Below are 15,546 nucleotides of genomic sequence, written 5' to 3' on the forward strand. Positions count from 1 at the left end.
CCCACGTGGAAGCCTGTCACCCAGGTGATATTAGTTGCCCTTCTTGCTTGGGATGGGTGTGATTATGTTAATGTGTGTTGGGGGAAGGCTTTCGCGCCAAAAGGTTTTAAAAGGAAGAGAGATTACGTTGTTCCAGGAGAAGAGTGATTATGTTCTAGGAGGAGCCTATGCTGTAGGAGAGCAGAGAAAGGCCACGTGGAGGAGAAGAGAAGCAGCCAAGATGGTGGAGTGCTGAAGGAGAAGCCAGTTTGTGCAGAGAGAAGGAGATGGGGAACAGAGGTTAATAAGGCTGGTGAGGTTAGAAACCTTTGATTCTAGGAAACTCGGATAAGTCAGTGGCTTTGGGAGCCCTGAATGGAAAGGGAAGTGTTTTCCCACTGTGTGTATTACTTGCCCGCCGGGTGCAAGCTAGGATTAAAGGTAATGGCCCACCAGTTCTTGGCTCCATTCTTTCATTACCGTCTGTCCGAATCTAATGCGAACCTGAATGGGCCAGGCGGCTGTGATGGTGGCCGTGGCTACTGGCCTTACATTCTTCCTCTTTCTTTTCCTCTCCTTCTCCTTTTCTTCCTCCTTCTTCTTCTTTGAGAGAGAGAGAGAGAGAGAGAGAGAGAGAGAGAAGCATCAACTCATTGTTCCACTTAGTTGTGCACCCATTGATTACTTCTCATATGTGTCCTGATCAGGGCTTGAACTAGCAACCTTGAGGTTGAGCTAGTGCCCTCGGGATCTAGTAGGAGCAGTGGGGCTTCTTCAAACCTCATCTCCTGCAGTCATGAGTGCAGACCTGGCTTCTGGCTCCTTCTCTACTCTCTCTGTCTTCTCCTCCTACTCCTCATTTTCTTCCCTCCTCCAGGCCTTAATCCTTCACCTACTGTTTTGCTTCCTCTTAGTCAATCTCCAGCCCACTCCCAATTTGCATTTACAATCAACCTCATCTACATAGAACACCTGTCTGGTGGCTCCCAGATAATAGAAACAGGTGTGCCCTGCTACAGAGGCCTCTGGGAAGGGGCTTAGCTTCTCACTTTCTTTATGGCAAAGCCCAGTTGGCATATTAATATTGATGATGAAAAGATGTGGAGGCAGAGGAAATTATAAGCTTTATGTGAACCAAGGAAGTGAGGTGGATGTGAAGCTGTATCAGAAGAGGTCTGATGTCCACAATGAGGGAGGAGATGGCATGTTTTAGCTTTGCCTTTGCCAGTTTTTTTTTGTTTGTTTGTATTTTTCTGAAGCTGGAAACGGGGAGGTAGTCAGACAGACTCCCGCATGCGCCCGACCGGGATCCACCCGGCATGCCCACCAGGGGTCGATGCTCCGCCCATCTGGGGCACCACTCTGTTATAACCAGAGCCATTCCAGCACCTGAGGCAGAGGCCATAGAGCCATCCTCAGAGCCCAGGCCAACTTTGCTTCAATGGAGCCTCAGTTGCAGAGGGGAAGAGAGAGACAGAGAGGAAGGAGAGGGGGAGGGTTGGAGAAGCAGGTGGGCACTTCTCCTGTGTGCCCTGGCCGGGAATTGAACCTGGGACTCCCGCACGCCAGGCCGACGCTCTACCACTTAGCCAACTGTCTAGGGCCCTGCCTGGGGTTTTGATGCCATAGTATGAAGTATACTGAGAGAAGGAGGATCAGGCGTGGCATGGCAAGAGCTATTGTGACAACTTTGGGAGGAAGGGACTGTCACAGTTCCATTTTACAGAGGGGTAAATAGAGACTTAGGGAGATTCACAAACTATGTCCAAGGTCATTAAGGTAGTAAATAGTTGAGTCAGGATTTGCACCTGGGCAGTCTGACCCTGGCCAAATTGGCCAAAGAGAGATGGGTCCTCTGGGTCCTCAGTGACCCGCTCCTGAAAAACCCTGTTAGGAAAAGCACCGAGAGGTGGGTTATTAATCAATATTAGATATTAATAGAGATGGCTTTGAGTCCCATCCCAGCCATTTCTCAGCTGGATGACCTTGGGCAGGTTCCTTAACTTCTCTGAGCCTCTGTGCCATCATTTGTAAAATGCAGACGATATTGGTATGAACTCATAGCTGGTTGGGGGATTAAACGGGCTAATGTGTGTCTGGCGACTGGCACACAGCCTGGTCCTGAAACACGAGCTGCTGGGGCTGGAGGTCTGTCCCCGCATTGTCCCATTTCACTGCTGTCGTTGTGGAGAGGCTGAGTGCTGGAGCTGGAGTGGGGGAGGGAGAAAGAGGCCCCAACTGACAGCTGCTTCTCCTTTTCCATCCCGCAGGCACCTGAAGGCACGGGAAGCCTGTTTGCCTTCCTCTGAGGGGTCTGACAAGTGTAATCACACAGTTTAGCAGTAACACCAAAGAGTCCCTGGATAGGTGAGATTTGTCGCTGGCTGTGAGCAGGGCTGGCTGCAGGCATTGCCTCCCGGATGCCTGCAGGAGATTCCACCTGATTCCCAGCCGCTGAATTCCCGCAGCCCAGCCAGTCCCCTGCCTGCCAGAGCCACCGGGTGGGCTGGGGGCCTGCTGTGCGGGGCTGGGCACTCTGCGCCCTCCTGACCAGTTTCTGGAAAACCTGGTCAGGAAGAGTGCTGAGAGGTGCTGTGGAGAGTCTGGGAGCCAGGGGAGCCCTCTCAGCACCCTCTGGGTTCCTGGACAGCTGTGGGAGGGACAGACAACTTAAGGCAGAGGCAGCTCTGTCCTTCTTACCCCGGAATGAGTTGGGACAGGTGCCATGCGTTCAAACCCACGGACTGTCCAGGATGAAGTAACCTTGGGAGAAACCACCTCTGACCACTCCTCCCCGCTCCCCATGGTCAGCAGAGGACCTGGCTTTTTATTTCCCCGAGCAAACAGAGCTCCCTGTGCCCGCGAGTGTGCTCTGTCTCCTGTGACTGTGGAGAACACCACACCCTGCGCACCCACCACACTTTCCAACCCCTGCACGTGTGCACCGGACTTCATCCCCCTGAGCCCGCTCCAGGGCACGGCCCTGCAGCTGTCCTCCGCATCATCGCCTTCTACCATCACCACGGATCATTTCCATCCTAAACACGGCTCTCTGATTATATAGCTGATTAAAAACAAAAACCAGAAACCCACTCTTGACCTCACTGTCCCCAACAGCTCCAAGCCCGTTTCTCTACTTCCCTTTGCAGCAAACTCCCAGAAAGAATACTTGGTGCTTGTTGGGTCCAGGCCTTTGCCTCACTTTCTCCCTGAGCCCATTCCACCAGAACTGCTCTGGTCAAGGTCTCGGATCTCCTTCTTCTGTGTTGCCAAACCCAATAGTCAGGCCTCCACCCTCGGCAGCAGCAGGTGACCCGTCGGCCACGCCCTTCTCCTTGGAGGCCTTTCTTCACTTGGCTTCCGCTGCTGGCTCTTCCTCAGCCCTCCTTCACGGGCTCCTTATCACCTCCCAGCCCTGAACATCAAGGGTCCGCAGGACAAGGCTTCAGACCATGCCTCTCCCTCTGTTCCCAGTCCCCATGGGATCCCTGCCAGTCCATTTGGTCTACCCGCCTACCCACTAATGGCTACTCAGAATTAAATTCAGAGTCTCCACTGTGTCTCACAAGCCAGGCCTCATCAGTCCCCTTTGATGCCATCTTCAACCACAAATAGGTGTCAAATGGACAGATGGGGGAGCCACACAGGGAGGTTGTGGTCATGGCCACTCCAGGACGTGGCTCCCTTTTCCTCTCCAGTCCTAATGTGCTCCCTGTCCCCTAAGGAACGTTTTAGCCCAATCCCTCGTCCTTCATGGGATCTATCTAATGACAGCCAAACCAAGCCCGTCCCCAAGCCGGGGCCTGCTGGCTTCCTCAGTAAAGGCTGCTCCTTTAGCCTATTTTTCCATGGTGACCATGGGGGCTGCTTGCTGTTTCTTAGCCAGGCCAGGCCTTTTCAAACCCCTACACCTTTGTACCTGCTGGTCTGCCTGGAGCTTCCTTTCTGCCCCTCTCCTGCTTGCACCTTGTCTTGCTTCGAGAGAGGAACAGCCGAGCTGCGCCTGGAGCCCGTCGTCCTAAGAGGTCCTAATCACTGTTGAAAATCTACAGACGTGGGAAGGTTCTGTTTAGCCGAACTCTCTGGCAAAAAACTGTCCTTTGATAACAGCTGGAGGTATGTATGGATGTCAGCCAGGAGTGAGACTTTCAAAGAGGAAGGAGAATGGGAGGGTCTGTTATCTTTGGGGCTTTTGTTTTGAGAGGTGGGGTGCAAATGTAGGGGTGAAGGACGTAGAGGACAGGCTGAGCCTCTCATCAAAACAGATGGATAACATTGGTTTGCGTAGGTGCCACATTATGTCCTCCATGGGGCTCCTGTGGGCACTCATTTGGCCCTGCTTGCCTGCCCTCTCTATTCTCCGTTCACTTAGCATCTCCTGTCCCACTAAGAACTGTCATGCACTATGACCTTCTGTTCATGCATCTGTCTCTCTCTTAGACTGCGGTCTCTTTGAAGACAGGGTCTGTGTCTTTTCTATCTTCACGATCCTAGCTATTAGCATAGAAGACTGCAGTAGGTGTTCAATAAACATTTGTTCATCCAGTGGCTGGATTTTCCCCTTCCCAACCACCCACACACATGCTGTCCCCCCCCCCCCCCCCGCCATGCCTGGACTTGAGGGCTGCAATCCGCCCTGAGCTCTGTGTGTCATCAGCTTACAGGTACAGAGATTAGGTCACATGTATGTCACGGGATGATCGGGGGACCAGAGAGGATGCTCTGGGTTTGGGTGCAGTAAACACAGGGTCCTTCTCACTGTGTGAGATTGCCATTTTTCTTTCAAGGATCTATCTCTCTGAAGTCCTTCTCTCTCTGAGAGACGCTACAGGAGTAGGGGAAGCCTCCTGAGACTTGGAGTAAAAAAAACAAAACAAAAACTGGCTCCTCCTCTGAGAGCCTGTTTTCTCATCTCTAAAATGGGGCAGTAGTGAAGATTTAACCTACCAGGTATAAACATGTTTGGGCTGCTACATGGGGCTATGTTTCCGGTGTGGGTTATAGACCATGGTTGCTCCAGGTGATCACCACCTGCTGGCTAGCAGCTCCCATCTGCCTTGCAATCTAACCCTGATCCATGTCCCTAAAGACCTTGGAGGCCTTCATTCATGCTCTCATTCTGTCTTCTACATCATCATTCATTAGCTCATCCAGTCAACACTTCTATTGAATGCCTGCTATCTGTCAGGCCCCGGGGCTACAACTGTATAAAACTGAACAAAACTAGGGATAGCTCCAGCCCTCAGGAGCCCATTTAGAAGGGTAATCATAGCATTTAGAAGGGCAGTAATAGCTATTGCCATTTATTGAGGCTTCTATGCCAGGCACTGAGTTAGGGGCTTTCAGAGCGATGATCTCATTTCACCCTCACAGATTACTGTCTCCATTCTGTAGATGTGTAAACTAAGATGCAGAAGCTAACTTATGTGCCCAGCTCAGAATGATGGAGATAGGATTAGAGCCCAGGTCCTCTGGCTTCAGATTCAGAGCTTCCCCCTGCCCCAAGGAAGCTGTACTGCCTGACTGGGCCCATGTTTACACCTAGCAGCTAATGATGGAGGAGCATGTGACATCTTCTTAGAGCTCATGTCTCCAATCCCAGAGGCAATAAGGAGGTCTCAGCCCAGCCCAGGGGCAGACATCACAAGGGGCCTCCTGTGGGATCAGTCGGACTGAGTGCTTGGACACCTGCTTACCTGGTGAACTGCCCGGCACACTGAGTGAGAGGACCGAGGGCCCCTGCCCTTGGGATGCCCCCACAGGTGGAGCAGCCCTGCCCCGCCCCACCTCCTCCACTTCTGTAGGACCCTTTCTTCTTGCTCCCAAGCCACAAGGTGACAACCTGTTCCTCCTTCTTGAGGAAGTGTGGTCTGAGTCAGCACTGGGGACTTTGTCAGAGCTGCTCAGGAAGTCTACAGTGGGGTCAGAGGCTGCTCTGCTTGAAGTCTAGAAAAGACTTTTGGGTCAAATATCTTATTCTCACAGACTCTTTACTGACAGCAAGAAAGAACCTCCCAGAGATGAAGGTGGACTAGGATAGGGTTTAACTCATTTTTTTTCCTTTAAATTATTAATTGAGAGGAGGGGAGGCAGGGACAGACTCCTGCATGCGCCCCTACCGGGATCCACCTGGCAAGCTCCCTACCGGGCGATGCTCTGCCCATTTGGGGCCTCTGCTCTGTTGTTCAGCAACCGAGCCATTCTAATGCCCTAAGATGAGGCCATGGAGCTACCCTCAGCACCTGGGGCCGACTTGCTTGAACTATTCAAGCCATGGTTGCAGGAGGGAAATGGGGAGGGGTTGTGGAGAAGCAGATGTTCATCTCTCCTGGGTGCCCTGACTGGGACTCAAACCTGGGACTACCACACACTGGGTGACACTCTACCACTGAACCAACTGACCAGTTTAATTCTTACTGATGTCCCCTACAAGCCCTTGCATGAATGAGCTGGTGTTTGTGCTTGAAAATGTGCTTATGCAGAAGCGTGCCTGTGAGTGCGCAGGTCCATGCATGGGAGTACACGGGGCTGTTTGAGTGCATGTCTATGTCTCTCTATGCATGGTTTTCCCTGGATGTGTCTGTTGATTAGCTCTTGCTGCATAACAGACCACCCCATTTATCGCTGCCCATGCACCTGTGGCTTGCCTAGCCTCGGCTGATTTAGGCTGGGCTCTGCTGGATTGGCTCTGCTGAACCTGTCCCACATCCTCCTGCTGGGACCAGCGGGCTAGCCCAGGCACATCTGTCTTATGAAGTTAGCACGAAGGCAAGAGGGCAAGTGGGAATGTGTGAGGCATCTTAAGACCTTGCCTTAGCTCATTCAGTCAACATTTCATCACATCTTAGAACTTGCACTTCATCACTTCTGCCTTATTCTATGAGCCAAAGCAAGTCTCATGACCAAATGCAAAATCAAGGGTCAGGGAAATATATTCTGCTCCCTCCAGTAGGAAGCAGTGCAAAACCACGTGACAAAGGATGGAAATATAGGGAGAAGTGAAGAATTGGGGCCAATATTTTGTTCTACCATGTATGCATGCACACATGTTTGCATATGCTCATGCACACGTATGCAAAATGTCTGGGTGTGTGCATGAGAGTATATAGCTGTATGTTTGCATGTGTGCCCTGCTGCAGGTATAGCAGTATGAAGCTGTCTACGTTCATTAAGAGTGTCAACCTGATCATGTACCTGTATTCTGTATGTGTCTGAATAAGAGCAGTCCTCAGACACACATAGGCAGCACCCTCCAGGCCACATTGAAAGAGAGGACAGGCCCATCCTATGGGGTCAATTCCTCGGTGGGGTGCCTGTAGAATGTGCCTGCAAGTCTCGTGCCATCTGCATGTGCTCAGGTAGATCTGGCTGTGTTAGTGGCCCTGAGAAAATTTACTGGTCAGTTATCTTGTAGTCTATTATTACCCAGATGTCTGTGTGTTCCAAACAATTGTTTTTAAATTGCTTCATTAGTCTATCTCAGCAGACCCGATCCAGCTACACTTGACTGGCTCAGATTCTCTGAGACGGAGCTGGTGGGAGCCGGGCAGGCTGTTTGCTTGCTGATGTATTCCTAGTAGGGTGTGCAGAAGGGAGTGTTGCAGAGGAGACCAGGAGGGGTCCCCCCGCCCACCCCACAGAAGAGGCTGCATTGAAAGGTGTGGACTCTCAAGTTAGAGACAGCAGGTTTCAAAGTCCAGGATCTGCCATTTATAACCCTCATGACCTTGTGTAAGCTCCTTAGGCCTCAATTTTCCCTTCTGCAAGTTGGAGTCAGTGTCCCAGGACTGTGGGTTGGTGTGAGGAAAAGGATGATGCAGTGTGTAAGGAACCTGCACAGTGACCTGGCCAGTGACAGACCAGGGGTGTCGCCCTCCCACTGCTTCCACAAAAAGCCTCTGATCTCTGCAGAGCCTGCCTGGGTCACGATCAGGTCTGAGCACCTGGGTAGGTGGTATCAGAGGCCGGCAGAGGTCCATTTGACTCAGGTGAGCCATTGACATTCCAGTAACTTTACCTGAGGACGCACATCTAACCAACCCTGCCCTGCCCTAGGACAGTCCTGAACGTAAAGGTCAGGACACAGGACATAGGGTCAGGTGGCCTGGGCTCGAACCCCTGCTCTCTACTCACCAGTGGTATGACCTTGTGCTCACTGCCTATCATCCCTAAGGCCTGGTGTGCTCCCTTGAACACAGGGATAATAACAGTGCTCAACTCACAGGGTACATTTTCTGAATAATTAAAGCTTTTCCCTGCAACCCCAAACTCCATCTTACTCTCTGGGAAGGAAATTGTCCCGGATGTCTAGCCCACGCCAGAAGTTCTTGAAGACGAAGTCTCTCTCAGTGACTCAGCACCCGGAGTGCCGGCCCCCACCATGCGGTGCAGGGAGACAGCCCTGGGCCCGAGTTGTGTCGTTTCCTTCTCTCTTTAGCTGTCACTGCTGCAGCAGCAGCAGCCAGGCTGTGACAGAAAGGCTCCTGACCACTGCTCCTAATCCAATATGGAAATGCTTCTTGTGAAGAGCCACACAGTAAGCATTTTAGACTTTGTGGATCATGTATGGTCTCTATTACATAGTCTCCTCTGTTGATGTGTTACTGTTGTCTTGTTTTGATCCCTTTTACACACGGAAAACGCATTTTTAGCTTGACAGGCACACAAAAAACGGGCTGCGGTCCATGGGGAGACAGGTAAACACTCTAGTTAAAAGTGTATGTTACATCAATGGTATCCAGGCTACGAGTGAGGACACTGCATGGCCTTGGGTCTGTGATCTTAGTTCCTAACACAGTCCCCTCGTACCAGTGAGGGGTTGTTCTCCCAGGGCTTCGGAATACCTGGTTTTGTCATTTGTGTGGAACGATTGCCACCAACAACAAACATTCACGCAGTGCCCACTGTGTGTGAGGCGTGGTCCAGGTGCCCCCACACAGTCGATCTCACTTGTTGCACAAACAACTTTATCCAGTGGAAATTCTCACGCTCATTCATACTGGGGGTCAGAGCTGACATTCCAACTCAGGTCACCTCACTTCAAAGCCATCCCAACCAAGGGCCCCCTTGCGCACACATGAATTAGAGAAAGGGCTAGTAAGGAGAAAGGGGGAAGGAGAGAGAGAGAGAGAGAAAGAGAGAGAGAAAGAGAGAAAGTGTGGACGCTCTGTTGTTCACCGTCCTCCACCATAAAACTGACTAAACAGCATAGTGAGTTTTTAGATTATGTTTAAATTCTGTTTGATGAAATATGATACGTGTTTGTGATTGTAAAAATCAGTCACAGAAGCAAACCAAGAAGAAAGTAAAATTAAAAAATCACCTGGAATTCTGCTCCCAGAAACCACCCCTAGTAGCATTCTGGTGCACGTTTCCAGAACCTCTGTCTGATTGTAAACACATATGTACACAGTTCTAAATGAACGGGAGCAGACTCCACATGCTGTCGTATAAAATGCTTTTCTTTCTCTCGACAATATGTTGTGGACATCTTTTCATGTCAATAAATAGAGAGAGACAGCTTCGTGCTAAATGGCTGCATCATATGCTACGGCATGTACGGATAGGATTTGTGAACGCAGAAGAGGCATTTGGTCCAGGGTGACTCCGAACATGGGTGTCTCTATGGGACTGGGCTCAGATGGAGCCCTCGTGCCTGAGTCACAACACTGTGGCTGCCAGGGCTGGGGTCCCAGACTTACCTTGTTAGAGACCACATCTCTCCAGGGTGGGTTCCAACAACCTTAGACGCCGGGCACAGCCTCGAGCGGGACTGTTCAAGAGGGTCAGGTCCCCGGCTTGCTCTGTAGAAAGTCATTGCCATCCTCTGCCGGGGTTTCTTTCTCAGGTGCCCCTGTCAGGCATGGCAGACATCTCTGTTTTCGGCAGAGGCTATGATAATCCAAACCTACATGTCAGAAAATGAAGACAATTGTTCCTTGGAAGATCATGGTTACTTATTAAGAGCATCTCACTCCTGCCTGACCCCAGGTGGTGGCGCAGTGGATAGAGCATCGGACTGGGATGCGGAGGACCCAGGTTCGAGACCCCGAGGTCGCCAGCTTGAGCGCGGGCTCATGTGGTTTGAGCAAAAGCCTGCCAGCTTGAACCAAAGGTCGCTGGCTCCAGCAAGGGGTTACTCGGTCTGCTGAAGGCCCGCGGTCAAGGCACATATGAGAAAGCAATCAGTGAACAACTAAGGTGTTGCAACGCGCAACAAAAAACTAATGATTGATGCTTCTCATCTCTCTCTGTTCCTGTCTGTCTGTCCCTGTCTATCCCTCTCTCTGACTCTCTCTCTGTCCCTGTAAAAATAAATAAATAAATAAAATTTGAATTAAAAAAAAAAAAAAGGGCATCTCACTCCTTTTGTGATCCTGGGCAAGTTGTTGAAATCTCCAAGATGCTGTTTCCCCATCTATAAACTGGGGATGATAATAGTCCCTAAATCACAGAGCTGTGGTGAGGGTTAAAGGAGATAAGAAAAACAAGCTGAAGACACTGCCTCTCTGGCACATGTAGGTGTCTGGTCAGTGTCAGTTCCCCTGCTGCCCCTCCCATCTCCTCTTCCTCCCCCCCCCCCCCCCCCCCCCCCGCATCCTCTAGACCTGCAGCTTTCTTCCCACACCAGCCTGGACAGACAAGCATGGAGAGAAGTCTTTCTATATGGGACAGGCTCTTGGAGGAATGGCTGGGGGTTTGGGGGGGGGTCAGACCAAAGAAAAGGAGACTTGGGGAGATGATCTTGTTCTCCAATCCCCATAAGGAGCTAGTGAGTGGGGAAGGGGAAATGAGGGACTCAAAATTAGACCTCCACCAATGGCTGGAAGGTACTGGGCCACCCAGCATGGCTCACCAAGGGCAGGTGTTTCTAACAGGAGAACCCCAGTGCGGCCACCTTGAAAAGTAATAAGCACCAATCACTGCAGGACTTTGGGCACAAGGGGAGAGAGAAACCTATCCAGATCAGAGTCTGAGAGAACGAAGGTCAGCCTGTGGATACTCCGCAGCTTGATGGGAGGTGGCGAGCACAGAGGAGCACGGTGGGCCTCTCACCTGCTCCAGGGGCAGGCGCGGCCCCAGCTGCCGCCTCCGCTATCGGCATGCAGCCCTCGCCTCTGACTGACTCTGCATGCAGCAGCCTGCTCTCAGAGATGAGCTATTTTAAGTGCTTCCCCTCCGCCCCTAAGGGTGCCATGTGTTTATCTTGCTTTCGAGTTAAAAGGGAAAATCAATTTCACTCTTACCTTAGGAAGGTTTGGGGGGTAGGGGCTGTGGAGTGGCTTCATTTCATTAAAATGAAAGTGGGCATAGGGGGCAGGAAGAGCTTCAGATTCCTACTTACCCATGGCCAGTTATGAATAAACAATAGCCTGGGTCCACGGTCTGCTTCTCTCCCCATCAGCTCAGACCATGGGTGGCCAGGAGGCCCAGGGGTCACTTGCAATGGGGACTGAACTGTGGGCTACAACCTCTCATCCAGAGAGAAGAGGCAAGCTCATCACCGGTGTGTGTGCGCATGCTTGTGTGTGTGTCTGTAAAAGAGCGAGAAAGGAGAGAGGAGGATTAGAAAGACAGAGATTAATTTTATATATATAAAAAGTATATAAATATGTATATTTTATATATATAAATATAGTCATATGTAAACATAGTCATATGTATATAAATATATATTCATATAAATTCATATATATATATATATATATATATATATATATATATATATATGGAGAGAGAGAATATGGAGAGAGAAAGATTGGGAGAGGGAAAGGGAAAGAAAGAGGGAGATGTCTTTGAGCCTTTGGTCCCCTGAACACCCATTTAGACAATCCATTCAACATTGTTGAGCATCTATTGCATCCCAGGAAGTCGGCCAGAAGACACTTTATAGTCTCTGTCCTTGAAGAGCTGTCTGGGAGAGAAGAAAGGAGGCCAATAATTACTAAGCTCCTTATCTGTGCCCAGACATTTAGAATTATCATCTCATTTAATCCTTGGGTCACGATTACCTCTCTATTAAGTGTAAGGAAATTGAGCTGGGTGTTCCCTGGGGCGGGCAAGGGTCTCTCCTGGTTATGGCTGCAGCTCCAGCCCCTGGAATCCTGTCCCGCACACGGGGCTGGTACTGATGGGATGGGAGCAGCCGGGTGAGCACACACCCTGCCTGCAGAGGCCTGGAGTGAGGGCTATACACGTCATGTTGTCCTTCCCTCCCCAGGAGGTAGGTCTTGTCATCCTTATGAGGAGACTGAGGTTCAGAGACAGGAATCGCCTGGCCAAAGGCTACACAGCTGAAATGTCTGGACTCTGAGGGCGGTTGTTCCAGGCAGGCTGGGCCTGTGGCTGAGGGAGGAACAGGGGGCTGGGGGAGTGGGGACACTGAGTCAGTCCCTTCCCAGTGGTCTGAGAATCAGCACCAGGCACAAGAGTTAGCGCTGCTGCTGGAGGATGCTTGGGGTCTGGGCCGGAGGGCAGGGGGCTGGAGGGCGTGAGCAGTCAGGGCTGCAGTTTGGATCTGGACCTCCAGGCCCGAGTCAGGTTCCTATACCTCCTACTCCGACTGTGGGATGAAAGTCATGACTGTATATATGTGTGGTGAGTGTATAATATATATGTATGTATATATGCATGCATGTATAGGCCTGGCATGGCTCTGAGCTCTGGGCACCATTCTCCCGGATGGACGTGGGCTCTGGCCTGGGCTCCAGATCCTGGCTGGGTGGTTTCAGGCTCGGCTTGGCTAGACTGGACCTGACCACCCTCCTTGCCTTTGGAGACAGTCACTGGGTCCCCAAAGCCCAGTTTACAAGGGGATTCAAGCACGAGGGGCAGAGGCAGGAGTATGGGCCATATGACCATATGACCCTTTTGTAGCCCCTTGGTGGCCTGCATTTCAACCATCGAGCTTCTCAGAAGCTGACAGGGGACCCCAGCTCGAGCCCTTGGTCTAACAAAGCTTCTCAGGCTGCCTCCTCCTGCTCTGGGAACTGGGGCCTGGGAAGTGGGGTTGCTCCCGGGAGCGGCCGAGGCAGCAGGGTGAAGCTGTGCACCGACAGGCTGGAGGCGCCCGACCAGAGGAAGATCAGCCGGAGGCCTCTCTCCCGTCTCTGGACATTTTCAATGAAAGCAGCCTTTGCGGTTGAAGGTTGAGCGAAAGGAGTTCCCTGGGGGAATTCTGGGGATGGAGCCTCCCTACAGAATGGTAAGCCCAGGATGAAAGGTGGGTAGTAAACCTACGTTACAGCCCGCCCTTCCCAAAGACCACCCACCCAGGGCTTCCGTGGAAGCAGACGGAAGGCTGCCAGGGTGAGAGCTGGGGTTTGGTTGACTGCTTTTCTTTTCCGTCTCTCCGCTTGTTTAATTAACATTTATTGACAATCTTTAGGTTCAAGCTATTTTTAAAATCTCGCTACCTTCCCATTGAATGTCACCTCCCGTGCACTAGGTTGATGAAAAATGCAGCAATAAGCCAGATGAAGTTCTTGTCCTCACGGAGCTGGTGATGCCGAAGGGAACCAGACACAGGCACAGGCAGGTGCTCCGATGGAGGCCTGAGCACAGTGCTGCAGGGTGAATGTATGGGGACAATGCATTCTAATGGGACCCATGAGGGGAAAGCTCATGGGAGAAGTGGGGTTTACCTGCTTCCGAAAGGATGAGCAGGGATTTCAAAGATCCTGAAGTGGGTGAGTGGTGACCAAACCGATGGGAATGACCTTGACAGATGTTCAGTGAGCTGATGTGCATGGTGGCCTGGGGGCAGTGAGTGGGCTGGAGCAGGGCAGGGTGGTTGGGAATATACACCAGAACCACGGTGTTCTGAAGCCACAGTGGGTTCAGCACTTTGTTAGAAGACATCACAACTCTCATTCTAGCCTCCTGACTATCCTTTAAGGTCAGCATGATTATCTCAATGTACAGTTAAGAAAGGGAGCCCCAAAGAAGATAAGTGATTTGCCCAAAGTCAGACAGATAGTAAGTGGCCGAGCTGAGATTCGGGGCCGAGTCTATCTGGTTCCAGAGGTCATGCAATTGCCTTAAGAAGATCACTTTGTAAGGGTGATAGAAGATGGGTTGAGCTGAGGGGAGGGGGCTGGCTCAAAGAGCCATGAGTGGGCTATGGAAACAGCCCAGGATAGAGAGGAGCGAGGACAATGGCAAGGGAGGGTTGGGAAGGATGGGAGAACAGGGCTGGGAGAGGACAGGGTGTGTGTGCTGTAGAAGCTGAGCTGGGCAGGGCTCTCGCCCTCATCTCGCAGAACTCATGGGTTGGAAGTGCCCATAAGGTCATATGGCCCATACTCCTGCCTCTGCCCCTCGTGCTTGAATCCCCTTGTAAACTGGGCTTTGGGGACCCAGTGACTGTCTCCACCAGGATTCAAAAACACCTCAGTGTCCAATCACACTCTTCCAGTACAAGGGTGTTCACTTCCTTCTGATTGTTGGATGCTTTTAGCTGTTAGAAAAGGTCCCCTTTCAATTAAAATAAAACTTGTCTCTTAGCGGTCTCCACTCAATCAATCCAATTCTATCTCTCAGGACAAGGCAGAAAGGGTCGGATGCATATTTCATATGCCTAGCTCTCAGATACCTGATGGCCATTCTCATGTCCTCCCAAACGCTTTTCATCTCTAGGATATATAGTAATAATGGCAATAATGTGAACATTTATTGTGCTTTTTCCGTTCTGGGCACTGAGCTGAGAGCTTTGCATATGCCATCTCAGGGGCTAGATCACAAGTAGCTTTGAAATGTCTTCGTAAAGAGCTCTATTGCAATCCCGAAGGCATGAGGGCTTACTGCTGAATTTTAAGTAGGAGAAAGGATATCGTGGGAAGACCACTTAGGTGGCCAGAGTGAAAAGGCTGCTGGAATAACCCCAGTGAGAAATGAATAGGTTCTGAACTTCAGCTGTGGGAACGGGTATGGCAGACAGGGGATAATCTAATAGACACCCAAGGGTAAAAATCTACAGAGCCAGGGAATAGTTAGACGTGGGGGTGAAGGAGAAAGAAGAGCCAGGGTATCTTCAAAATTTGTCCCAGGTGGAGAGTCTACAGAAAGTCTACAAAGAGTATCTGGATCACTTGAGGGTTGTTGAGAGGGAGGATAAGGAGAAATTACCTTTAGCTTTGAACCTATGGAGTTGTAGATGCCAGTGCGATGCTCTTCATTGACTTGTTAGTTTGTTCATTCATTCATTTCACAAGCTGAGGATCAACTATATACCAGGCACTTGATTAGGTGCTAAGTTTATGAAGACTTGGTCATCCCATCTTGAAGGGCTTACCGTCTAGTCAAGAACAACAGACATGTAAACCCACAAGTGCAAAAAGTTTTACACTTACAACTTTTATTTTCAGTTGTTCAATGAATAAACTGCAGTATATCCACGCAATGGAACATCTTTCAGGGCTAAAAAGAAATGAGCTATCAAGCCATGAGAAGAAATGGAGGATTTAAATGTATATTACTAAATGTATCACTGCTCACAAAAATTAGGGGGTATTTTACAGCTTCATATTCATCTTGAAATACCCCCTAATGTTTGTGAGCAGTGTATAT

Source organism: Saccopteryx bilineata, chromosome 3, assembly GCF_036850765.1.
Source record: "Saccopteryx bilineata isolate mSacBil1 chromosome 3, mSacBil1_pri_phased_curated, whole genome shotgun sequence".
Classification (NCBI taxonomy): Eukaryota; Metazoa; Chordata; class Mammalia; order Chiroptera; family Emballonuridae; genus Saccopteryx; species Saccopteryx bilineata.